This window comes from Tursiops truncatus, chromosome 8 (assembly GCF_011762595.2).
Source record: "Tursiops truncatus isolate mTurTru1 chromosome 8, mTurTru1.mat.Y, whole genome shotgun sequence".
Taxonomy (NCBI): Eukaryota; Metazoa; Chordata; class Mammalia; order Artiodactyla; family Delphinidae; genus Tursiops; species Tursiops truncatus.
The window spans coordinates 87,930,197-87,957,113 of record NC_047041.1 but is presented as its reverse complement, the minus strand read 5'-3'; the positions used below and the strand labels follow the sequence as shown (position 1 = coordinate 87,957,113).

Here is a 26,917-nt window from a genome sequence, read left to right as displayed (position 1 = left end):
GGGACATGGAACGTTTTACTTCAAAATTTCTTATATTCCTTAGTACATATTATTTTGTTAATTTAATATGTTAAAACATCCTCCTTGTGTAGTTAGAGATTCATACTTTATTAGGTACAGATTTGACCATTTCCAAAATAACATGAGATCAATGATTTGGAATGCAAGAATAAATCTATAAAAGTCAACAATATTTTTAAACTACTTTTTATTATCTCTAAAGAACCCCTAAGACTCATATAATATTTCATAAAAACTTTAAAAAATAATTATTTTCCTTTGCAGACATTCACTCCTATTGTGTAAAATGTGCTCTGCCCAGTTACCCTAAGAGTGACTCAATATTGGATGCTGTGAGAAAGCCAAAATGTATAAAAAATGGACTATATTAAATTTACTCACTGACTATAAGAGGCTTTATAATTTCTCCTTCATATCATTGCATGACTTGACCAATTTTACACAGCTGGTTTGTGAGGACTCATGACAAAACCTGGTATAATGATTTCTCAATAATTTAAATAAGATTAAAACTGAGAACTTTTTTTTTCATTAAAATGCATTATTTTTAAAGTTAAAAGGAAAACTGTATCCTGGTGAAGAAACTTACAATGGATATATTTGACACTATCCTGCCATCCTAAACACACACACACACACACACACGCACACATCAGAAAAAAAAAAAGACAATAATGGGCAACAGTCTTAGACAGTCATTTACAAAGAGAATATCTAAATGACAAGCATATGAAAATGTACTCAATCTCATTTGTCATGAATAAAATACAAACTAACACCACAATGAATATAGTTCTCACTCACTAGAATCACTACAGTACACTGACTGACACTCCAAGTACCGTGGGATCTGGAACATCTGGAACTCCTAAGGTTTTATATTGGTATAATCAGCCTGGAAACTTGTTCTGAAGTACATACCAATGCTTCATTTGGGCATAACCATAACGCATGACCTTAAAAACCACTCCTTAAATATGCAAGTATATATTCATCAAAAAACATATACAAGAATCTTTATGACAGTATTATGTTGAATGATTCCCAGTAGGAAACAAGTTGTCCATGAGTATGGAATATATAAATAAGACGTGACATATACATTAAGGCAAATGTATACAGCAGTGCACCTAAATAATGTATTCTACACACAACAGCATGAACGAACCTCAAGAACATGTTAACGAAAGGAAGACAGACTCAAGTGGGTCAAGATGACATGAATCCATTTATATAGTTTTCAATGTAAGTTAAACTGAGAATACACAAAACTCATAGGAAAGGGTTAAATTAACCAGTATATGACTATTCATCATTCACAAAGGAGGTTCTTCCTGTTTCAAAGCAAAATAATAGATATGGTTATGTTTTGGTATTAGAACTGTCTTTTTCTCATAATTTCTATGTTGACCCTACATAACTTTGGTTGTGAAAAACATATATTATGAACAGGGATGTTTCCACAGGGTTCCTTTAAATAGCAGGAATACTTGCACAAATTGTTCAGGATTTAGTTATTTTACAAAGCAACACAGAACTGCATAAACGCTTATAAAACCATTTTACACTTTCATATTAGGCTACTTGAGAAACAAAAATTAATAAAGGCCAGCTTATTATTATAGTATGTCAGTTTCATGTTTAATTTCTTGATGAGCCCTTCAATGGTAAACAGAGTCATGGATTAAGTGAATGTTTAAGAAAACCAGGCTAACATTTGGTCTACAGCTCCTTTCCAATGTGGCCCATTTGACCCATGTTTTTATATTGCCACATTGTGTGAAACATCTTCCCTAATGTGATGTTTGTCCTCTCTTGTTCTCATTAATAAAAAAGGTTTATCCAATACATTAATCAGTGAACACGGACGATACCCACTGGCAATGAGAAACTGTTTGTGATTTTATAAGATGTGCTTCTTATTAATGGTGTTTTGCTGGTTAATGCAATTAGGCATGTGTAAAATTTTCAAAAAAGTGACTTATAAAGATTAATTTCTCAGATAGCAAATGCTCCTGTCTTTTTTTATAAATGAGGAGAGTCTAAGATTTATAGATGTTGGGTAACTTCTCCAATTTCACAAACAAAAGATGGCAACAAAAGGAACAACCATCACTGACAGTGTCCTTGCTCTCAGATTTTCTGCAAGAGCAGGACTTGCTGCACCAAACAAAACAGAAATCAAAAAAGAAACTTCATCAAAATCCTGCCCAGCACATCAACCTATCTAGCATTTATCAGTCAATGATTCTTAAAATTTCTATTAAGGTAACCCTAACAGCAGAGGAGAATGAACTTGTGTCACCGGAGCCCCCAGGAACTATGGTCTGAAGCAAGCATTGCACAAATATCCTTCAAAGACTCATGCTTTATCTTTCAAGTTAATGCAAATTTTTCCTTGTGATATACAGCTGCCTATGTTTGCTTTTAATAGAAGCATACTGTATAAAATTACTCACTAGGAAATTTACCTCGATTATCCAATAGCCACATACCCGCCGAAAAACTGCAGTTATCGGAGAGTGAAAAACAGGCCCTGTAAAACAAAGAGTTAACAATTAATAATGTGCCTTATTTTCTCTTCCTTAGGGCCAGAAAATTATGAGTATCTATTATGTGTCAGCATTTATTTCAGGCTACAAACCTATGATAACAGGAAAAGTCAGAATGCATAAATTTGGGGGAATGTTGAGCAGCTCTCTTCACCTGTCTGAGCCTCAGTTTCTTCATATATAAAATAAGAATGACAAAGTTAGATTTCATAAGGATCGCAGGTAACAAAATGCATGTTCATAGAAGTGTTTCTAGAAACCGTGAAGCCCTTATGTACATATAAGATTCAGTCATTGTATTTATATATTTGTTAGGCTTTGGGTTTAGGTGCTAAGGATACAGTGGTGTGTCAAACATTTCTGCTCTCATAGTGTTTACATTCTAGTGAGAATAGAAATAGCATAAGTTAATTACTATATTTATTATATAGGCCTGTAAAAGCCCTGTCTAGCCAGATATTTAGACTTAAATGTAGAACCTGAAAAACATAAAAATGCCTAGAAAAAAGCATAGGAAAAATGTCAAAGCTTTTCGACATTGATCTTGTCAGTAATATTTTTGGATATGACACTGAAAGCACAAGCAACAAAAGCAAAAATAAACAAGTGGGACTATATCAAACTAAAAAACTCCTGTACAACAAAGAAAACTATTAACAAAATGAAAAGACAACTTATGGATTAGAAGAAAATATTTACAAATCACGTATTTGATAAGAAGTCCATACAACTCAATAGCAAAAAACCAAATAATCCAATTTAAAAATGGCCAATCAATCTGAATAGACAGTTTTCAAAAGAAGATATTCAAATAACTAACAGGTACATGAGAAGGTACTCAACATCACTAATCATCAGGGAAATGTAAACAAAATCCACAATGAGAACCTCATACCTGTTAGAATGGCTATTATAAAAAAGACAAGAGAAAACAAGTGCTGGTGAGAATGTGGAAAAAGGGAGCACTTGTACACTGTTGGTAGGAATGTAAATCGGTACAGCCACTATGGAAAACATTATGAAGGTTCCTCAAAAAAATAAATATTGAACTACCTTGTGATATAACAATTCAGCTTCTGGGTGTATCTCCAAAGGAAATGAAATCACTATCTGGAAGAGATATCTGTACTATTCCAGCATTATTTACGATAGTTGAGACATAGAAACAACCTACTGTCCACTGATGCATAAATGGATAAAGAAGATGTGGCATATGTATACAATGGAATATTATTCAACCATAAAAAGGAAATCCTGCCATTTGTAACAACATGGATGAACGTTGTGTAATTATAATAAGTAAAATAAGCCAGAAAGCATTTGCTATCTGAGAAATTAATCTTTATAAGTCACTTTTTTGAAAATCTTACATATGCCTAATTGCATTAACCAGCAAAACACCATTAATAAGAAGCACATCTTATAAAAGCACATCTTATATCTCTCTCTGGATAAGTCTAAATCAAGTAGATTCAATCAATTTAATCTGAACAAAATGAAAAAAGAGCCATTTAAAGAAATAAAATTTAACCCAGAGAATAACATTTTCTTAATATTAAAATATTTAAATAAAATACATTTAGAACAGACTAAATGAATTAATTCAAGCCATTTAAAGCAGAATAATTCTATAGAATATAATTTCAAAATAGGCAAAATATTATATATAATCCTTATAAAATCATTTTATAATGAGATAGAATGTGTCAATGTAATCCAAATTAATTCAAAACACTTTAATATATGAAAAGCAAAGTGTCAAGAGTCAGTATGTTTAAACCATATTAGATACTTGATTTTTCTAATTCAATTAAATAAAATTTTTTACAAATAACCCTAGTCCAGAAACATTCTTGTTTATTCAAGTAAGCTAAAATCAATTCAGTTTGATCCTCCACAAAAGATTAAGCTTAGCTCAGATTCATTCTATTCACATACGTTAAATTTAATTTAAACAATAATACTGTAGCTAGCAAAATTATCCCTCAAAAGTGAGCAGAAATAAAAACTTTCTCAGGGGCTTCCCTGGTGGCGCAGTGGTTGAGAGTCCGCCTGCCGATGCAGGGGACACGGGTTCGTGCCCTGGTCCGGGAAGATCCCACATGCCGCGGAGCGGCTGGGCCCGTGAGCCATGGCCGCTGAGCCTGCGCGTCTGGAGCCTGTGCTCCGCAACAGGAGAGGCCACAACAGTAAGAGGCCCGCGTACCGCAACAAAAAAAAACTTTCTCAGATAAACCAGAACTAATACTAATAAAATTCATTGCCAGCAGACTTGCCCGGCAAGAAATGTTCTCAGAAAAAAATTGATGTTTTTAACCTGTCTAAGCAAAACAAACAAAAAATACAACAACAAAAACAGGGGACACAAATTGCCAAGAAGGGGGTCATCATTACAGATCCCATGAATATTAAAAGAATATACAAGGAATATTTAGAACAACTCTATGTCCACATATTTGATAACTTAAATAAAATGGACCAATTCCATGAAAGACACAAACTATCAAAATCACACTAGGAGAAACAGATAACTTGGATAGCTCTATATCTATTAAATAAATTGAATCACTGATTAATAATCTTCGAAGAAAAAGCAACAGGTTCAGATAGTTTCACTTGTGAACTCTATGAAACATTTAAGGAAGAATGATACCAATTCTCCATAATCTCCCCAGAAACTAGACTCAGAGAGAACACTCTTTAACTCATTCTCTGAGGCCAGTATTACCCTAACACCAAAACCAGATAAAGGTATTACAAGGAAGGAAAACTATAGACCAATGTCTCTTGTGAATATAAATGCAAAATTCCACAATAAAATGAAAGGAATTATACACCACATCCAAGTGGTGTTGGTTCATAAACTGGATCCCATAACTGAAGGGCAAGGAGAGACTGAAGAAAGAGGCAGACCAGTTCAGATGGGTGGTAGGTGGCAGGTTTAACAAGCAAGGGAACTTACATATAAGGCTTGCCTTGGGCAGCCACAAGAGGAGTAGATCTCTATAACTGCCTGCCAGAATCTTAAAGGTTTTAATAGAGGCTTTAAACTGGGTTCAGTCACGTATACCATCTAGATTGTCTCAACAACATGTTGCTTTTTCAAGACTGTCCTTGAAAACAGCTCTGGCTGTAGGAACGGTGAGTGGAACGTAAATTCCAAGAACAGGGAAGAGGGCAAGGAGCCTCTGATTGCTCAGGTACAGCTCTAGTGTCAACTGCTGGTCACCTTTTCTTGATGACCTCCTCTTCCAGGTATCCAAGGTTGGTTCATCCATCAAAATTAAAATGATGGAATTTTCCACATCAGCAGGCTAAAAAAAAAAATCATATGATAATATAATTAATGTTGAAAAAGTATTTAACAAAATCCAACACCCATTCATAGTTAAAAACCCTCAGCAAACCTTAACAGAGAGGAACTTCTTCAAATTGATAAAGAGCATTTTTAGAAAGTTATAGCTAACATCATACTTAATTACAAGAGACTGTATGCTTCCCCCTGAAATTGGGAACAAGGCAAGGATGTCCTCACTCATCATTCCGTTTCAACATTGTAAGGAAGTCCTTGATAGTGCAATGAGGCAAGACTAAGAAAAAGTATATAGATTAGAAAGAAAGAAAATCCTTTTAAAATTATTCATCATTGGCTGGTATAATTTAATTAAACCCTCTCCAGATCACTCCACCTACTTGCAATTAAATTCCGATTCTGGTTATTTACAAGTAGTAGAGAAGTTTTGCTCTATCCAGAAAAATTTACTGTGGTTTAATTTAGAACAAAGTTTAGTCATAATTATAGGTGTGCAATGTGTTTGTGCTTATTAAAAATATGAGTAGCACTTTCAGTTTGGATTTGTTTGGGTCCTGGATCTTTATATATTTAACCGTCTTACATAAAAGATTGTAAGATTTTAATTGAAGTGGCCCAGACCACTTTAATTCAATTAAAGTCCCTGTTAAATTTTCCATAATGTGGTAGATTTCAATTTAATTCCGTTAAAAATCCCTGCTAAATTTTCTGTAGTGTGGTGGATTTACCTTGGGTGAAAATTAGAATCTCCTTGGAAGCTTTTCAAAATTCCCAATAACCTTGTCTCACCTCTAGTAATCCTGATTTAATTGTTTTAGGGTAGGCTCCTGCAAGGGTAATTTTTAAAAATTCTCCAGGTGACTTTAATGCAAAGCCAGTTTTGAGAACTACTAGTTTAGGAACTGTTTGTATTCGTACTGCCAAAAGTTTCCTGGCATCTCTACCTATAAAATTAGCCATAGGCCTGTTTCATGGCAATTTCCTTCACCCCCCTGGGTTAGGATATACCAGGAATGTCAAGACGAAGTATCTAACAACATATACAGAAACATTCTAGAATGGTAAGGAAGCCCAAGTGACTGGATGAACCTGCATATTAGAGTAGTATTTCTTGAAATTTAATGTATAATCAATCATCTGGGGATCTTGTTAAATTGCAAAACAGATTCTGATTTATATGGTCTTGAGGAAGGGAATGAGTTTCTAAATTTTTAACAAGCTTCTGTATAATGCTAATTATGACCCTACCAGTCCATGAACCGTACTTTAAGTAAGAAGACAGAAGACTGTGCTTGCAGCTACAGGGGCTACAGTTGGGGAATCCTAGCCTTAAGTGCAAGGTGTCAGAATTCTAGCTCTGCAATCACTCTTTTCTCTCCTCAACATGAAACAGGAATTGTACACATTCTCTAAGCATTCTATAATTAAAGACCATGGCATATACTAGCTTTACATGTTTTTCATACTTAAGAAAGAATATTGGTATATACATGAGAGGCTATATTGTGGTAAATTTATTTTTTTCTTAACCATTATAAGTCAAACCACTTGCATATTTAGCCACTTAATGGATCATTAATTATAGGCTATTCAAAACAAAGCTGATGCAGTATCTTCATTGTAAACAAACACCTTAACATCATGCGGATGCATTTGGAGCTTAAGTTTGGGGTCACCCATTGAGAAACAGTCACCTTGTGCTTAAACTTTGCAATTGGTAACTTTCATCCTACAATCTTGGCAGTAACCTAATTTTGGAAGAACTGGAACAGTAGACCAGGAAACATGGTGATGGAGTAAGTGTTATAATTGGGTGAGACATGAGGATGAGGGAAAAACTAGGTGACTACATAGAAACAATTAATCTAGTTTTTCAATTAATATACAGGTAAATATAAGAGTCAGCAGAGAATTTGAACTGATGTAAATTATGTTGTCATGTATTCAGGGTTCCTTTTAGCTACTTACCAGGGATTTTTTCTTTTTTTTTTTTTAAATTCAAGTACCTTGACCAAGTTAATTTACAGTTATGAGAACTGAATAGTTTGTGGGCACGGATCCCAGCAGGCCATAACCACCAGGGTTTGTAACTTGATCTATATAAAAAGTAAAACTTTTCCAAGAAAATTTACTTTTCAAAATTTGAAAATTTACTTTTCAAAATTTACTTATCAAGTTGTTCCTGGACTTGATAGTCCTATCTAAAATTTGCTGAAAGTTATACCGCTTTCCTCAGATCATTTCAATAACAAGGTAATATTCTGAAGTTATTTCTTAATTCAGATGGAGACATTTTATTAAACTGAGTGTATGAGCATGCACAAGAACATCTTGGTGGTATTCACACAACTTCTCCACAAATGCACCCATGTAGGCAAATACACTCTAGCACACCGACTTGTAGCTAATAATGTGTATTGTATTTTCAGATACTTAGTTGTTTTAGTCAATCCAGATACTTTTCTCTTATCCAACCAAACATTTTCAAAGCTCATTAACATGTCACTGTATAATTGTAATTTCACTCAGCACAGCATTTTCTTGTTGATTGTAGGGTGGAGAATAGTTCCCTTTGGTGCCTTTGTCTCTCATCTGGAGCAAAGAACCTAACTGCTGTAACCACTTATGAGAAGAACTTGGCACACTGAGGGCCCCAGATGGAGGTTGTTCCAATGTGTTTCCAGAGGCAGCATCTGTGTCCTCCATTGGCTTCTGGGCTGGCTCCTCTAAAGACTTCTTGAACCGCTCTAGTGTTAACATTTAGAAGAGCTGTGGATTTCCTTTTTGGATTAAGTTCAAATAACCTATATTTATATCCAGGTTATCTTCCTGTGTTTTATTGATGAAAAATGTATACATTCCTGAAAAATTGAGCAATAGTTGATGAATAAGTATAACAGTATATAATATGGTCAGATTAACAGCCAGGGTGTTAAAATCACCATTCCTCTTCAACCCCAAAAAACAGTCAAATGACATGTTCTACTGAACTGTAGACTCTCAATGATGTTTTTTATCTTATAATTGTTGAACTGTGAAACATTAAAATTGGAACTCTAATTTTGTGAACACGACTTTGCAGGTTGTCTGCACTTAAACTCGTTGATCCATTGGAATGAATGAGTGATTTCTAAAAAGTTGATTTGATGAATATGGTAACTTCTGCAGTTAGACTTCAAAATTTCTCTCTTGGCATGAAACAAAAAACTTTAGTTGAAAACAAAACTATTTTACTCTTAAATGTCAAGATCAGGCACAGTTAAAAGCATAAAGCAAAGGTTTCTTTAAATAATGAACCCTCAGTAGAGAAGGTTTATGACACCATGAACAAAGTATGTATCTTCAGAGATGTGTAAGATTCTGTAACTCCAAATATCCATGCTTAGCTAAATGCACACCACAAAACTGACTATAAACAAACTTATTTCTGGACTATCAATCTAAATCTTATTGTTTGCTCCTACCCTGGTCATTTAAGCATGAAGTGGGCATGATCAAAAACCAAAATGAAACATTCTACAAAAAATTTCAGGATGACTGCAGTTTTATTTCAATGGCATTTTTTAAATTACTCATTCTCTAGAATTGCTTTGATTATAATTATCTTCTATCTTCCTTTTGCTTAGTTCTGTTATTTAGAGTTCATGAACTGACAGCCCAATCTACACAATGACCTGTATTTTCATTGAAACCCTAGTCTCTTCCAAGTGCAGAGTTGGGTTTCTGCATCTTCACAACTCTCGGCTTCTCAAGATCAAAACCCAGACACTCATTCACACATTCTTACTAACTCCTAGGCTCTTTTAAAATTAACATCCCTGATTCAGTGCAATGGATTTATATTCACTACTCACATATTCCATTACTCTTTATTATGTAGGACAAACTCAGGACCCTTTTTATTAGTCTTAAACACAACATACATAAGAACACTTGTATTATGAAATCAGCTTTAACTCAGTACCGCAATTCATCACATAGTGATCATTATTAATAATGAAATAATAAAGAATAAGGAAAGATTACTTCTAGAGAATGATTCATATGTTTAAAAAACTGAATACCTAGTATAGTATTGCCTTAAATAAAATAAATTATTAAAACCATCAAGAAGGCATGCAATTTGACTTGTGCCTTGAATAATGGGTAAAGGAGGTTAATGTTAATTTAGCCCTTAGCTCTACTCCATCATGTAAAACACATAACAAGCATGAAAGGTATCTACTACTAGTTTAGTTTTACAAATGAGTACCAAGATTCAGAAACATTCAATAAAGTACCAAAAAAACACAGGTAGTGAATAATGGGATTGGATTTTAATATAAGTTGGTTCCTAACCATTTTTTTCCTCCATTCTATCACATAGGATACTTATGACAAAAAGTTGATCCTTCTGGAGAAACGTAGAACTGTACATTATGTAATGGGTCTATGTTTATCTAGACTGGTTCCTTTATGCTACTAATGAGAAAACTATAGAATTTCCCAAAGACATGCCCAAAGTAGTATTGGAATTAGGATTAAACTTAGGTGTTTTGAATCTTATTATGGTTCCTTTTCCTCTCAACACCCTGTAGAATGTTGTGGGCAAAGCTATAGATGAGGACATATTTAGGAAAAATAAATATATGATTAGAGCATTCACAACTCTCTTCTAGCTGCTGAACATTAGGAATTTGTGTACTTTACATGGCTCTACAAATTAAAGGACAGATATCAGTAGCATGAGATAAAGGAGAGAAAGTTTTGCTGCTGGATGTGTATTGTCTCATCAGAAAAAAGCCTGAGAAGTACTTCCTTTATTCAGGTGATCAGAGTAGCAGTTGGAGTAGAGAAATCATGAAGAAGAGGTTGAAATCTTGAAATACAGCAGGAATAAAACAGATGAGCCATGGATATCTTGAAGAATTGCTGAAAGAAGTCTTCTAGAAGAATATCTATTTGAGGGCTATTTAATCAGGATGTTAATTATTGCTTATTGAGTGGTGACTTGTTCCTTGTACTGTCCCATAGAAAATGCAAGGCGATAAAAGTTATAGTCTCAATCCCAGGAAGGATCTTAGGACTGAGCTGGAGAAATATACTGTTAATATATCTATCTACACACAGGATATATGTTTGGAAGAAGATAACCATCTTGCTCAGAATTTTTAGTGCTAATTTTATATAACTGAAATATTTTCAGTAAAGGCAATACGTATTAAATTTATAACAGCACATAATATAATTTCAATATTTTTTTTCTAAAGCAGTCACATAAACTAACACATTTGCCAACTCTGGTACTCTGATCTCGAGTTTGGAATAATTTTCAATTCAACAAATATTTTTCATTTTGGATCTAAATAGATTTGATTCTTAAGATCAGCAACGACTCTAAAGGAATGGGTGAGGTCTGTCTAGAATGCAGGTTTTTCTTCCCTACCTGCTGAAAGGATACCACACTATGTAGTCTACTCTTTGTTTACTTTAATCAGAACCTTTTTATTTATTAGGTGGGAGCTAAGGATTGGCAAGTTCTTTGCTTATTTTAATTTTAGGCAACTCTGTTAGGTGTCCAGTCTTTATGGAATGGTAACTTTATCCTACTTCCTGTCAAGGAGATTTATGTCACCTTTCTAATCTGATATTTTTAACGAAGCATATTTTTTGGAACATGAGTCTGAGGTCACTTTTAGAACTAGCCAGCAGTCTCTTCCTTCTTACCTAACTATTGACTCCCAGATTAATTATGAGTATTAACAAAATGAGAAAGCCTTCATAGTATGATACCCAGGGTGCCAAGAGATGGATCTGATTTTTTATTAGGAAAAAGATTATTCTGAGAATTCTAACTTAACTATAAATATGTGAGGAATGTGTAAGTGTAATCAAACAAAATCATGTAATATTTTCAAAATTAATGTTTAAATATCTGTTCCTTTTTTCTTTTTTTTTGAATTTCATTTTATTTATTTTTTTATACAGAAAGTTCTTATTAGTTATCATTTTATACATATTAGTGTATATAGGTCAATCCAAAACTCCCAATTCATCCCACCACCACCACTCCCCGCCACTTTCCCCCATTGGTATCCATACGTTTGTTCTCTATATCTGTGTCTCTATTTCTGCCCTGCAAACCGGTTCATCTGTACCATTTTTCTATGTTCCATATGTATGCATTAGTATATGATATTTGTTTTTCTCCTTCTGACTTACTTCACTCTGTATGACAGTCTCTAGATCCATCCACGTCTCTACAAATGACCCAATTTCATTCCTTTTTATGGCTGAGTAATATTCCATCATATATGTGTACCACATCTTCTTTATCCATTCGTCTGTTGGTGGGCGTTTAGGTGGTTTCCATGACCTGGCTATTGGAAATAGTGCTGCAATGAACATTGGGGTGCATGTGTCTTTTTGAATTATGGTTTTCTCTGGGTATATGCCCAGTAGTGGGATTGCTGGGTCATATGGTAGTTCTATTTTTAGTTTTTTAAGGAACCTCCATACTGTTCTCCATAGTAGCTGTATCAATTTATATTCCCACCAACAGTGCAAGAGGGTTCCCTTTTCTCCACACCCTCTCCAGCACTTGTTGTTTGTAGATTTTCTGATGATGCCCATTCTAAATGGTATGAGATGATACCTCATTGCAGTTTTGATTTGCATTTCTCTAATGATTAGTGATGTTGAGCATTCTCTCACGTGTTTGTTGGCAATCTGTATATCTTCTTTGGAGAAATGTCTATTTAGGTCTTCTGCCCATTTTTGGATTGAGTGGTTGGCTTTTTTAATACTGAGCTGCATGAGCTGTTTATATATTTTGGAGATGAATCCTTTGTCCGTTGATTCATTTGCAAATATTTTCTCCCATTCTGAGGGTTGTCTTTTTGTCTTGTTTATGGTTTCCTTTGCTGTGAAAAAGCTTTTAAGTATCATTAGATCCCATTTGTTTATTTTTGTTTTTATTTCCATAACTCTAGGAGGTGGATCAAAAAAAATCTTGCTGTGATTTATGTCACAGAGTGTTCTGCCTATGTTTTCTTCTAAGAGTTTTATAGTGTCCGGTCTTACATTTAGGTCTCTAATCCATTTTGAGTTTATTTTTGTGTATGGTGTTAGGGAGTGTTCTAATTTCATTCTTTTACATGTAGCTGTCCAATTTTCCCAGCACCACTCTTTGAAGAGACTGTCTTTTCTCCATTGTATATCCTTGCTTCCTTTGTCATAGATTAGTTAACCATAGGAGCACGGGTTTATCTCTGAGCTTTCTATCCTGTTCCATTGATCTATATTTCTGTTTTTGTGCCAGTACCATATTGTCTTGATTACTATAGCTTTGTAGTATAGTCTGAAGTCAGGGAGTCTGATTCCTCCAGCTCCATTTTCTTCCCTTAAGACTGCTTGGCTATTCGGGGTCTTTTGTGTCTCCATAATTACCTGTTCCTGTTTCCTTTACAAGTTAACTTGACGTTTATTTTTTATTTACTTTTGATTCAATTCAATGTGGTACATCGTCTTGTCTTATTACACTTTTAGCAACACTGACAAGAAGTTATTACTGAATCTAGCCATGTTGTTTTCCAGGATGGCTGAGTTTCTTAGATTATAGTCAAAAAGAAGAAAAAAAATCTTTAAATCAAGATTCATAATCAGTGCTTCCTAATTCTGAGTGAAATGGTGCATATTTAAATACATAGGTTTGAGAATTTCATATACCACCTTGATACCATGGATTGTCACACTGATGTAGCACATACACATTGAGACTTATTGCCATTCATTCTGAAAGAATAAAAGAATTACTTAAATTGACTTACTGTAAATTTTAAGCTTCATAAAAGCTTTCCAGACAGTAATTTTTCACAAATGACTAATCACCTGACAACAATTTTGTTTTTATAAATGAACATTAAAAAATTTAGTGATTGGTATAGAATATAATTTCAAAATAATTAGGAATACCAACTATATTTGACCATTTGATTTATTATCCTGTATATTCATATTAATAATTGTAACTTCCCACTAATATGGGAAGTTCAACTTCTAGAAAAGGTTTATAAGAGAGGAAAATTATTTGAAATATTCATAGTCTTTTGGCAGTCTTCCTTTTTAATGCCATAAAGCTTGAAGCATTTATAGGTGTCTGATGTGAATCCAGAAGCTGTTCTGGAAACCTAGTAGAATCATAAAAATGGCAATATCTGGTGTCCTTAAAGTAAGGACAACTATTGTTTGTGAGTTTTATGTTTATGGAATTTTTAACATTTCAATGGAGTAAAACAGAGTTGATTAGTTTTTATCACCTTGACATTTACTTTCAATCAATAGAGGACCATGGGGCTATTATTCAGTTTAGAGTCATTTAAATCATTTAAATTAGATTTCAACCAATATCTTGGAGGTATGATATAAAAATGTCAGCCACGGGGTAGAATTCAAAAATAAAGTTATTGTGACCTCACTTGAATACACACAATTTCATAATATGTGTTTTGGAGCTTTCATTTAATTCCTTTTGAATTTCATTTTGAGTTAGAAAGGAAAATAACAAGTTTCCTCAGGATTTCAAAAATTGAGTAGGATTTTAACTCTTACCAAAATTTAAAAGCCAAAGTAGGTGAAAGAGGTGGCATGGGGGAAAAAAAACCTAAATTGTGAGAACACAGAATTTAAGAATTTTGACCAAACTGTTGTTGCTCTGTGAAATTTTCTGAAATCTCCTCCTCTTCTGAATAGTACTCAGAAGACAAACAAGAGGATCAATTTGGTAAATCCTTTTCTCTGGTGTGTTCATTGTGAAGATAGGTGATCCCAAAGGTTAATTGTAGTTTTTTGATTCTCTGATTCTAATTGAAGTTTGCATATATATGAGCACATAAAATTTTATAACTCCTATTTGCAGCCGTTGTCCTAGTTTTGAACTTGGACCTTTTCTAAAAATGTGCGGGAGGAGGTGAGTCATAACATATGTTCCAAGAAATTTGATTTTAAATATAATTAGCATGAAGATGATATATTTTTTATATGCGGGATTAGGTTCACCTTTATACATTTATGAACATTAATTTTATTTGTATTGTGTTATTGATTTACTAGAAAGGTAATTATGATTACTGTGAAATTGTTCAGTGGTATAAACACCTCTCATGTTAGGTTTTTTGAGATGAAATAGTTTGTGAGTGGGTACATACACAAACACTACAAATACATGGATAAAAAACAATAGTCATATTGGGAAAACCTATCTAAATGCCCATTAGTCAATTAATTGTAGATGGACATAAGGTGTGAAACAATGCCCCACATTAGTATTCTTAGTATTCTTTTTAGCTTTGTACCTCCAAGTCTGCATATTTAACTCAAGACAATTTTGGATAATAAATAGATTCTCTTTCTGAGAAAGTTAGGCTTATAGATAGATAACATTTTTCATTGTGTTTTAAAATCTGAAGAATCACATATTTATTTTATGTAAAAAGTAACTTACTAGAAGAAATAATTTTAGACATGTTCTCAACTATAAAAGAATTTCACAGTCCTTTAAGTATTTTTTAAACATTTTTAATTAATTCACATTCAATAGTTAAAAATTATAAGAAAGGAAGCAAATTTAGTCTCATGACAAACATGGTTTGGGAATTTAAATGAGAAAAAAAAATATTTTGCACAGCTAACCTTGTAACACATACATTTTCTCATAAAGAATATTTATAATTTCAAGGTTACACAAAATGGAACTACTAAAGCAAACCACTAATACATAAAGTGTTTTGCCCCTACTATATAGATCTGAACAGAAATTTAACTAGGTGGTAACAAACTACAGATTAGTAGTGTGTAAATTTTATTCACCTTCCTTATTTATTTGGACAAAGGTTAATAGCTAAATTAGTACATTGCATTGTCAAAAGCTCTCAGGTTCTCAAATTCTCTTCCTTTCATGATCACTAACTTTAAACATCTGGTTTCTGATTTCAATCTTAGATTTCACCAAGATGAAATTAAAGATATTGGAGACTTTCATACTCAATTTCCATAGGATTTCACAACAGAAGAGCAAGAAGGAGGAAGGATCAACACAATGTTATCTCTGGCTATATCAGTGAGTAATGGAAGTTCATACTTCTTGAAACATTCTTACACTTTGTTTATACACCACCATATTTCCTGGATGTCTCCTAACTCACTCACTACTCCTTCTCAGAGTTTTAATTTCACCAATTATGCCGACAACCAAGAGCAACTTTCTCCCAGTTGTGGTTCTTGATTCTGGGTGAACGTTAAGGATTAGGTTCATCCCAGGTAAAGAAGCTCCGTTAGGGGAAAGAGAAGAGGAAAACTTTCAGTGGTCACTTGGGGCTAGCATTAAAAAAAAAAAAAAATCAGAGACTTAGAGATGTCAGATGATCAGCTGGCTTTACATAAGCACTTTTACCGAGTTATGGGTTTATACACAGGAGGCTGGGGGGCTAGGCTGTGAGCTTCTTAAAGCCATAGTGATATATCCTTCAGTTTCCCAGTGCTTATGAAGTAAAGACCAACAAGAGAGGGAGCCTGTCTCCAACATGCAGTCAGTCTCCAGCACTTCCCAGACTAGGAATGATATAGTGTGAGAGGGTAGAGAGATAAGAAGACATGGACTTATTGTAGACTTTCAAGGTAAAGAAACTGAACATCAGCTAGGTTCCCAACCAAAACCCCAGGTGTTTCGGCAAGAAAAATAAGGTTGAACCAGAGGTAGGCTGAGACTTACTATGAATCCAACCCCATCCTGACTAAGGTCAATCTGTTTTGGATTGAGGTGTCTGACATCATTCCATCTTCCTAACAAAGGAAAGAAAGAAAGAGAGAAAGATAGGGAGAAGGAAAGAAAGGAAAGAGCGAGAGAGAAAGAAGGAAAGAAAGAAGAAAAGAAAGATAGAAACAAAGAAAGAAAGGAAAGAAAGAAAGGAAGGAAGAAAGGAGTCTCTTCTCTGGAAGTAGAGAGCATCACCTAGAGGCTGTTTGCTTCTTTTTCTCTAGCTATGGCAAGAAGCCCAAAAATATGACTAATAGTCAATAGAAGAAAAAAAAAACCTGATACACAGATGATGTCGGTATTAGAGTTACCTGGCAAGAATTTTAAGATAACTATGATTAAAACGTTAAAGAAAATAGAAAAGAAAAGGGATAGAAACATGAAATGATGGTAAATTTCAGCAGGCAGTTGGAACCTATATTAAAGAATAAAATGGAAATTCTAGATTTGAAAAATAAAATATATAAAATTTTGAATTTGACAATTTACAGAACAGATTGGCTACATCACAAAACAAGTTTAGTGAACTAGAAAACATGTAAATAGAAAAATGCTTAAAATGAAAAGCATAGAGGAGACAAAAAGAAAAAAAATGAGTTAAATAGGAAAGAAAACTTGGGACATACTCAAAAATTCTAAGAAACATCTTTCCTAGAGCTACAGAAAAGGAAGAAACATGTTGATTAATTTACCTTTGGTCCTATTATGTTTCAGGATCCTGTGAAAAGTCATGGTGGAATTGCCCCCTGTGCAGGCATTATACTACTAAAAATAAGTAGGGTTATACCAATATTGACAAAAATGCCTGAGCAAGAAAGCAAAATTCATGTTTTTCTGTTAGAAAGATGTATCCATCTAGCAGGTTAAAGGTCTACTTGTCAATTAAATGGGTCATCCTAAGATTATCTTAGGCTCTAAATCCTTATAGAGTGTATTCTCAAGGCTGTGTAGGATTGAAAAATACTAAGAAATAAGGGAACACATTTTTCTTCTCTTTATTCAACGAAAGTCACCTTGGAAATGTAAAGATCATTTTTAGTGTAAAGAATGGGGTCACTTTTAGAGTGATAAACGATGTTGAATGATCCTGATTTATAGAAATGGCAGTCAAGAATAGACAATATTGCCACGATCCAAGCCTCTCATGTATAAATCGGTATTCTGGGGAAGCAAAGAGCTTGGAGAAGGGAACATAAGTAAATTATGTACTTTCAAGATCTACTTGGTATTAGTAGCTGTAGTTCATAAAATTCTATTGCTGCCCATTGAAATTTCAAGCAGTCTTGTTGATGGTGTGATTCAATTATAAATGAGAAACTTAATTTTGTTTGCTTCAGTAAATATTGCATCTTTCTTAAATCAAATAATAAATTATTAATTTCTTCCTGCCTGAAGCCCCTGTAATACTTAGTAAGAAAATCCTAATTCTACCTACATATACGAGAGCCTTATGACTCCACAAAATCATGTGTCTGGTGAGAGGCAATAATAATCACAGAAAAACAACAGTGACAACAAAAACAGTAATCATGGTGCCTCAAACAAGTACTAGAATGTTTATGAGAGGCCTTTTGCTTATTTTTTTTAGTAAGAGCATCTGACAGTAAAACCACCGAAATACCAAAGAAAAGATGCTGCATGAACTTTAGACAGTGGTTGCCAGAGGGACAATTAGGAAATAAAAAGAACTTAACATGGAAATACCCCCAGTTTTATCTACCGCAGAGCTCCTGAATCACAAGTTTCATTTAAAGGAGAATGGGGCAATTAAATATCATATTTATATTTGGCATTTGCTGTGAGAGTACAGTTCAATATAGGTTGTAATCATGTAAACATGTTTACTTCTCAGCAAGACAGTATTGTTGATTTAAATACCTGGTCTTTTCCATTGTGCCTAATAGTGAGTGGGCAGCAATTTTTTCTGAAAAAATGGGGTCTATATGATACTAATTACTAGTGAAAGAATGATGGTTGGGTGTTTATTACATACCAGTAATAAATCATTATAGCAAAGTGCCAATCCTCACTTAAAAACAGAAAAGGTTGTATATATAATGAATGGATCAGAGAGAAGTTCAGCAGGAATACACAATAAAGGCAGTGGAAAAATTTTGTTAAAGACATTCACTAAATTAGTTCTTTTCACTATATAATTTTATAATTAAATTTATAAATTTATAATTTTCATTTAAGTTTTGTTTAAAACTTTAAACAGATAGCAGCTTGTTTAAAATTCTAATGTAAAATAAAGTTAAACTCTTCTAGTTAGAGGGTGGGCTATTCTTTGGAAAAGAAAACCCTCATCTGGCAAACAGAGGGGCTAAAAAATAAAATATCCACTTTCATGTAAGGACTGAAAAGGTACCAGGGAAGAAATAAGAAAACTCTAAGCAACCAGCAAGGTGATCCAGTTGTGAAATTTGTTGTATGTCAGTCAAAGAATTCCCTTTTTTGTACTTCATTCAATACCTTTGGGACCTGTAAAATGTTTAGAACTAAAAGATCTGCATCATATCATTTATTTCTCCAAAAACTTTCAACAGCTCCCTGTTATCTGCAGAACAAAGTCCAAGTGCCCCAGCCTAATACTGTGGACTCCTTTAATCTCGTTTAAAATAACATTTTCAGCATAATTTCTGATTATATTTTTCCATGTGCTTCATTCTCTTCATTCTGAAATACCGCATCATGCTTTGTTTCCAGATATGCTTCTCCTAAATCTAACCCATTCTGGTTGGGAAAAAAAAATCCCCTTCTCATTTGAGGCTTCAAATATTATCATGTTTGTAAAACTCTCCTTGATGCCTACAAACTCAATATTGAGTGTTTTTCTAGTCAAAGAAATCCTCATATACACATAATTTCAGAACATCTTTCTTTAACAGAAAGTTATTTATAATTTCCGCTCCTATTTGTTTTAAGAAACATAAAGGCAGGTTCTTAGTCACATTCATTTTGTATTCCTGGTAGCATCTTATACTGGGGTTTTCTCTGTAACAGGCATTTGCTAAAAAAGTGTTGAATCATCAAATAAATGAAAAAAATTTCTGATTTTATTTAGTTGTTGGGGTGAATAGGGACTGTTGCAGGTCTATTGTAAACTATTTTATTTTCTGGATTATAAATGCCTTAAATCACTTTTCTGCAAAAATCAGATCTCCAGTTATGGAGAAGTGGTAAAAGTATCGTGTGTGTGTGTGTGTGTGTGTGTGTGTGTGTGAGAGAGAGAGAGAGGGAGAGAGAGAGAGAGAGAGAGAGAGAAATGGCATAACATACATTATGAGATATTCTCATTTTGGGAAAATGTTTCCAGGTGGTCTTTCTATGGCCATTAGTAACAACATTGTAATTCTCTTTTATACTTTTTGCCTTCTCCCCAGTCATTCTTTTCTCCCATATTTTCCCTTCCTTACATAATAAGATCAATTCCAGACATGCACAATAGAGGAGGTTTTTGAAAACAGGTGGCAGCCTACTTTGAAAATCTACTATAACGATTTGTGGCTACTTTGATAAATTTAGGAAATTTAGAATTTCCATTGACTCCTGAAGTACACATTGCATTCAGTTTGTAGAATTTCTGACTTTGGTTGGATCAGAAGAATAGAGTTTGATGATTTTTCATTGTGCTTTTATCCTGAAGACTTTAAAAAGAGGAAAAGTTATCATAAGTAAACCTGGTCTGGAAAGATATCCAAAATAATTTTTCTCTTTCAAGAGTGACAGATATTTCAGATAAACACACAGCCTTTGAAGTGCTTATCTAAACCAAGCAGAAAGCCCTACTCTTGGTCCAACTCATCACTTTCTGATTGTAGTAGATAGAGGAGCTTGGATGTTTAAGGGGCTGGAGCAGAGGGTGAACAAGAATGTAATCTAAATCATTTTATTTGGACCCCTAGTCTGTTCTTTTTATTTGTTAGTGTGATGTGTGAGCAAGCCTTATACCTGGACTTTTAGATGAATCTTTTGGGATTTTTTCCCCAATATTAGGTCCTATATTACATGATTTTCATGTATTTAATTTTGAAAAGAAATAATTCTCCATCACTGAAACAGCTAGCTCAGAATTCGCTCTAAGGGCTGCTGAGAATGTAAAATTTAAGTTTGAAGAAAACCACTCTAAAATTTATTGTGAGCGTTACCAGTGGCAGGCACAGTAATGAATATGTCATATATATATAGACTCTTATTTAATTTTGGGAGAAGGGATAAGCTGAAGTACTAGAGTTAGCACTACCTTACAGGTGAAAATTATTTATATTAAGTAACTTAAGAAAAACACTCAAAAGGAAGTACTTAGTATAGACTCAAATCAGAATTCATACCCATGCCTGTGAGGCTTTAATCAGTGAGACAGACAGAGGTCCATGATTCTTTCACATTAAAATTTGTCTCTGATATTTGAAAATTATCAAGACATCTATAAGGACTCCAAAGTAAACATTTAAAGCTTTGTGAAAACCCTGATTCCATTTTCCAAATTCATGAATATGTCATTAAACTATTTTAAGGAAAATCAAGTGACTGAATGGCTCTTTACTATTGTATATTTTGCATTTTGCTTAGAAGATATATTAAAAATCAAGATATCATCAGAAATCAGTAAATCAAATCACAGTCATTTATCCCACATCCCTTTCAAGTATTTATACGTGGAAGACATTCGATGGTGAATAATTCCTACATGTTGATTTTAGTCCAGATAACCCAGCCACACCTATAGACAGACTCTGACTCACAGAATGGTAAGACAATAAGTGGTTGCTCTTTCAGATGCCAAGTTTGTGGTAATTTTTACACAGCAAAGAAAGCTAATATACCTGCTACACCCTTCTCTTAATTTGCTGCCTATCCAGGTTTTTTTCTTGCAGCAATGATGTAAGCTTATTTTTTAGCTCTAAACCTGACCTGCCCAAACTAAAACCAAAAATGCTTTGTGTCTTTTATTTATCTTTCAATGAATGTTCTTTTAAACTTGTTTACATTTGTTATACATCTTAAGCATATGGGTGTAATATAATAGCCTTTTTATATACTTGTCTGCTAATATTATCTTTTTATTCTATTTCTGTTTCTATTGCTTGACTTTTTTTTTCTTGTTATGAGATACATTTTCTTCTTCATGTATCTAGTAAAGTTTTGAGAAGTCTGAAATTTAAAATTTCATTCTTCCATATACTGAATTTTCTGTTTTTTTCAAAACTGTTGGACTTTTTTCCCGTAAGCAGTTATTTAAAGACAAGTAGGTTTCTTTCAAGGCTTATGCCCTTAGAAGGCATATATAATGTAGCCTTTATTCAAGTGCTAATTTCTCCCCACTTCTGATGTGTCTTTTTTTGTTGTTTGTGGTCTCAACCAAGTGGCTTGTGTATTCATAGAGGTATCCCCACTGTCGCTATAGGAAACAAGAATAATTTTAGCCCTGAGTAAATTTTGAGAATTTCTTTATATTACAGTTCCCCAGAAATTTTCCTTTTCGGGACAGTTTTTCTTTGAACACCCTGTGGGTTTGCAGCTTACACAGAAACAGATCAATATTCAATCGAAGAGTCAAGGGCTCTTGGCATGTGTGGCTCTTTCCTGCTGGCATTTTTTGTTTGTTTGTTTGTTGGCTTTTTTTGTTTTTTTGCGGTACGCAGGCCTCTCACTGTTGTGGCCTCTCCCATTGTGGAGCACAGGCTCCGGACGCGCAGGCTCAGAGGCCATGGCTCACGGGCCCAGCCGCTCCGCGGCATGTGGGATCTTTCCGGACCGGGGCACGAACCCGTGTCCCCTGCATCAGCAGGCGGACTCTCAACCACCGCACCACCAGGGAAGCCCTCCTGCTGGCATTTTGTCCTGCAAATTCTAGCCATCTTGAAATACAGAAAATCTTGAAAACAGCAATAAAAAACCTAAACAAACAATTAATCACTTATAAAAGAACACTAATATAATTAACAGTGAACTTCTCAAGGGAAATCAGGGAGGCCAGAAGGCAGTGGGGTAACATTCAAATTGCTCAAAGATAAAATTGGTCAACCAAGAATTCTACATCCAGCAAAGCTATCTTTCAAAATTGGGTATGCAATGAAGTTATTTCCAGATAAATAAAAAACTGGGAGAATTTTTGCTAGTGTAGGCACCTTATAAGGAATAATAAAGGAAGTTTTTCAGGTTGAAAACAAGTGATCTCAGATGATAATTCAAATCTACACAATAAACACCAGAAAAGGTAATTAGTTAATTATAAAAGACAGTATAATATATATTTCTTCTCATTTCTTCTGTTCACTCACTTAGAATACAGGTGTATACAACAATATGTATATAATATTGTTGAGCATATAACATATACTTATATTTGCCAATAACAGCATCAAAAGACACTATCAAGAAACTCAAAGTACAACCTGAAGAATAGAACATATTTGCAAAACACAATCTCCTAAGGGTCTAGTTTCCAGAGTATTTAAATAACACTTATAATTCAATTACAATAAGGCTAATATCATAATTTAAAAACTGGGAAAATATATGAATTGAAAGTTCTCTAAAGATATACAAATGGCACTAAGCTCAATGAAAGATTCTCAACATCACTAATCATAAGTGAAATGTAAATAAAAGCCACAATGAGATACCACTTCACATCCACTAGGATGGCGCTTCCATCAAAATCCCAGCAAGTTATTTGTGGATATCAACAAACTGATTCTAAAGTTTATGTGGAGAACCAAAAGAGCCAAAATAGCAAAGACAATATTGAAGGAGAAAAAAGTTGGAAGCCTAAGAGTGCCTGACTTTTTAAGACTTACTATAAAGTTACAGTAATCAAGACAGTGTGGTATTGGCAGAATAATGAACAAATAATTAATGGATCAGAATAGAGCATGCAGAAATACACCCACATAAATATAGTCAACTGATCTTTGACAAAGGAGCAATGGGCAATACATTGGATCCAAGATACTGTTTTCAACTGGATATGGTACTGGAACAACTGGGTATCTACATACAAATAAGTGAATCTACTAAAATCAAGAACAACACAAGGGTGCCCACTCTCATCACTTTTATGCAACATAGTTTTGGAAGTCCTAGCCACAGCAGTCAGAGGAGAAAAATAAATATAAGGAATTCAAATTGGAAAAGAAGTAAAACTGTCACTGCAGATGATGTGATACTACACATAGAAAATTCTTAAAACTCTACCAAAAAGACACTAGAGCTCATCAATGAATTCAGAAAGTTGCTGGAGACAAAATTAATATACAGAAATCTGTTGCATTTCTACACACTAACAATGAAATATCAGAAAGAAAAATTAAGGAAATAATCCCATTTACCATCACATCAAAAATAATAGATACTTAGGAATAAACTTAAGGAGGCAAAAGACCTGTACTCCAAAAACTATAAGATGCTGATGAAAGAAAATGAAGATGACACAAACAGATGGAAAGATATACTGTGTTCTTGGATTGGAAGAATCAATATTGTAAAAATAAGCATACTACCCAAGGCAATCTACAGATTCAATGCAATCCCTATTCAATTACCAATGACATTTTCCACAGAACTAGTACAAAAATTTTTTGTTGTTTTAATTTGTTTGGAAACACAAAAGATCCTGAATAGCCAAAACAATCTTGAGAAAGAAGAATGAAGCTGGAGGAATCATGCTCCCTGACTTCAGACTATACTAAAAATCTACAGTAATCAAAACAATATGGTACTGACACAAAAACAGACATATAGATCAATGAAACAAGATAGAAAGCCCAGAAATAACCCACACACTTATGGTCAATTAATCTATGACAAAGGAGGCAAGAATATACATGGAGAAAAGACAGTCTCTTCAATAAGTGGTGCTGGGAAAACTGGACAGCTACATGTAAAAGAATGAAATTAGAACATTCTCCAACACCATGTACAAAAATAAACTCAAAATGGATTAAAGACCTAAATGTAAGACCAAATACTATAAAGTTCCTAGAGGAAAATATAGAACACTCTTTGACATAAATCATAACAATAATTTTTTGAATGCACCTCCTACAGTAATGGAAATACAAACAAAAAAACAAATGGGACTTAATTAAACTTAAAAGCTTTCACACAGCAAAGGAAACCATAAACAAAATGAAAAAAAACTATGGACTGGGAGAAAATATTTGCAATGATGACATCAACAAGGGATTAATTTCCAAAATATACAAACAGCACATACAACTCAATAGCAAAAAACCAAACAACTCAATCAAAAAATGGGCAGAAGATGTAAATAGACATTTCTCCAAAGAAGACATATAGATGGGCAACAGGCACATGAAAAGATACTCAATATCATTAATTATTAGAGAAATGCAAATCGAAACTACAATGAGGTATCACCTTAACACCAGTCACAATGACCATCATTAAAAAGTCTACAAATAACAAATGCTGGAGAGGGTGTGGAGAAAAAAGAGCCCTCCTATACTGTTAGTGGGAATGTAAATTGGTGCAGCCACTGTGGAGAACAGTATGGAGATTCCTTAAAATTCTAAAAACAGAGCTACCATATGATCCAGAAATCCCACTCCTGGACTATATTTGGAGAAAACTATAATTCAGAATGACACATGCCCCACAAGTTCAGTGAAGCACCATTTACAATAGCCAAGACATGGAAACAGCCTAAATGCCCATTGACAAATGAGTGGATAAAGAAGATATGGTCAATATATACAATGAAATATTACTCAGTTATAAAAATGAACAAAATAATGCCATTAGCAGCAACATGGATGGACCTAGAGATTATCATATTAAGTGAAGTAAGTCAGACAGAGAAAGACAAATATGATGTTACTTATCTGTGGAATCTAAAAAAAATGATACAAATGAACTTATTTACAAAACAGGAATACACACACAGACATAGAAAACAATATTATAGTTACCAAAGGGGATAGCTGGTGGGGAGGGTGGGTGGGAGATAAATTAGGAATTTGAGATTAACATATACATACTACTCTATTTAAAATAGGTAAACAACAAGGACCTACAGTATAGCACAGGGAACTATACTCTATGTCTTGTAATAACCTATAATAGAAAAGAATATGAAAAGGTGTGTGTTTGTGTTTGTGTGTGTGTGTGTGTGTGTGTGTGTGTATACACTTCAATTTTTAAAAGATATTTGGATAAATATGTTCATTATAAGAATATAATTCACTGTACAAAATTGATCTTAAATTTTATCTAAATAATAGTTTATTATTTTCTTTTTCTATTTAAGGGAAAAGTTATTATATATCACGTAATCACTGTAACTGCTTTCTTAAGTTTAAAAGTTATTGTAATTACATTCTTAGTGTTCCCATCGTAGAAGGGAAAATATATAGCCTAGTATATTTATTTAGTCACTCTAATAAATATTTCTAGAATACTGTCTTTATTCTTTAGTAATCCAAAAGAAAAAGATTTTGTCACTTTTAAGCAGAGATCGTGATTTCTTTCCAAGATAATTTTAGTGAGGATTAAATGAAGTAATACATGTAGAGAGCTGGACACAATTTCTGATACCTAGTGAGTTCTCAATTAATTGTAGCTATTGCTGTTATACCTTAAAAAGTAATGAAGTCTGGTAGAAAGCATGCATTTTTCCCTAGAAAAGAATTTTTTCCCTAGGCTCTGTTTATCAGGGTTCAAATTCTTTATCATGCCAATTTTTATCTCTATAACACTAGGTGAGTTACTTAGCCTCACTGAGTCTCTTTTTCCTACCTATAGAATAGAAACTATAATAACATCTGTCTCACAATGTTATGAAAATTACATAACTAAATGAGAGAATTTAACAGGGTCTTGGGAAACCACAATATCTATAAAATGACATTAATTACAGAATATTATTTTGATTAATATTCATGCTTCCTTTTATTACATGAAACAAACTTCTTGTTTTATGTCATTTCATAGGGCAATTACGGCTTCTAAATCACAATCTCTTTCCCAAGTCCAAATAAAATAATCTTTTAGCCTACTTTAAATGAATGAGGTTAAATTAAGGTATTTAGTTTGCCTCCCGAGGAAAATCCCTATAAGGTTTTCCAAAGCCCATGAGTGCTCCAACCAAGTATTTGGCATCTCATGAGTGGGGGAAATGCCTTGCTTGCATTAGCTAAGTAGCTGTGTCCTTCATTGCATCAGGTGTCAGTCATACTCCAGAGTAGCAAGGCACAATGGCTTGCAGGCAGTTTG

At 33.7% G+C, this 26,917-nt stretch overlaps 1 long non-coding RNA gene across 1 annotated transcript in view; it reads left to right on the top strand.

Moving 5' to 3' along the window:
- The window catches only part of LOC141279273 (uncharacterized), a 167,199-nt gene that overhangs the window by 109,274 nt on the left and 31,008 nt on the right, over positions 1-26,917 (top strand). The window contains exon 4 of the long non-coding RNA XR_012333245.1: positions 15,865-15,982. This is a non-coding gene — a long non-coding RNA (uncharacterized lncRNA). The remainder of the gene's footprint in view (positions 1-15,864; positions 15,983-26,917) is intronic.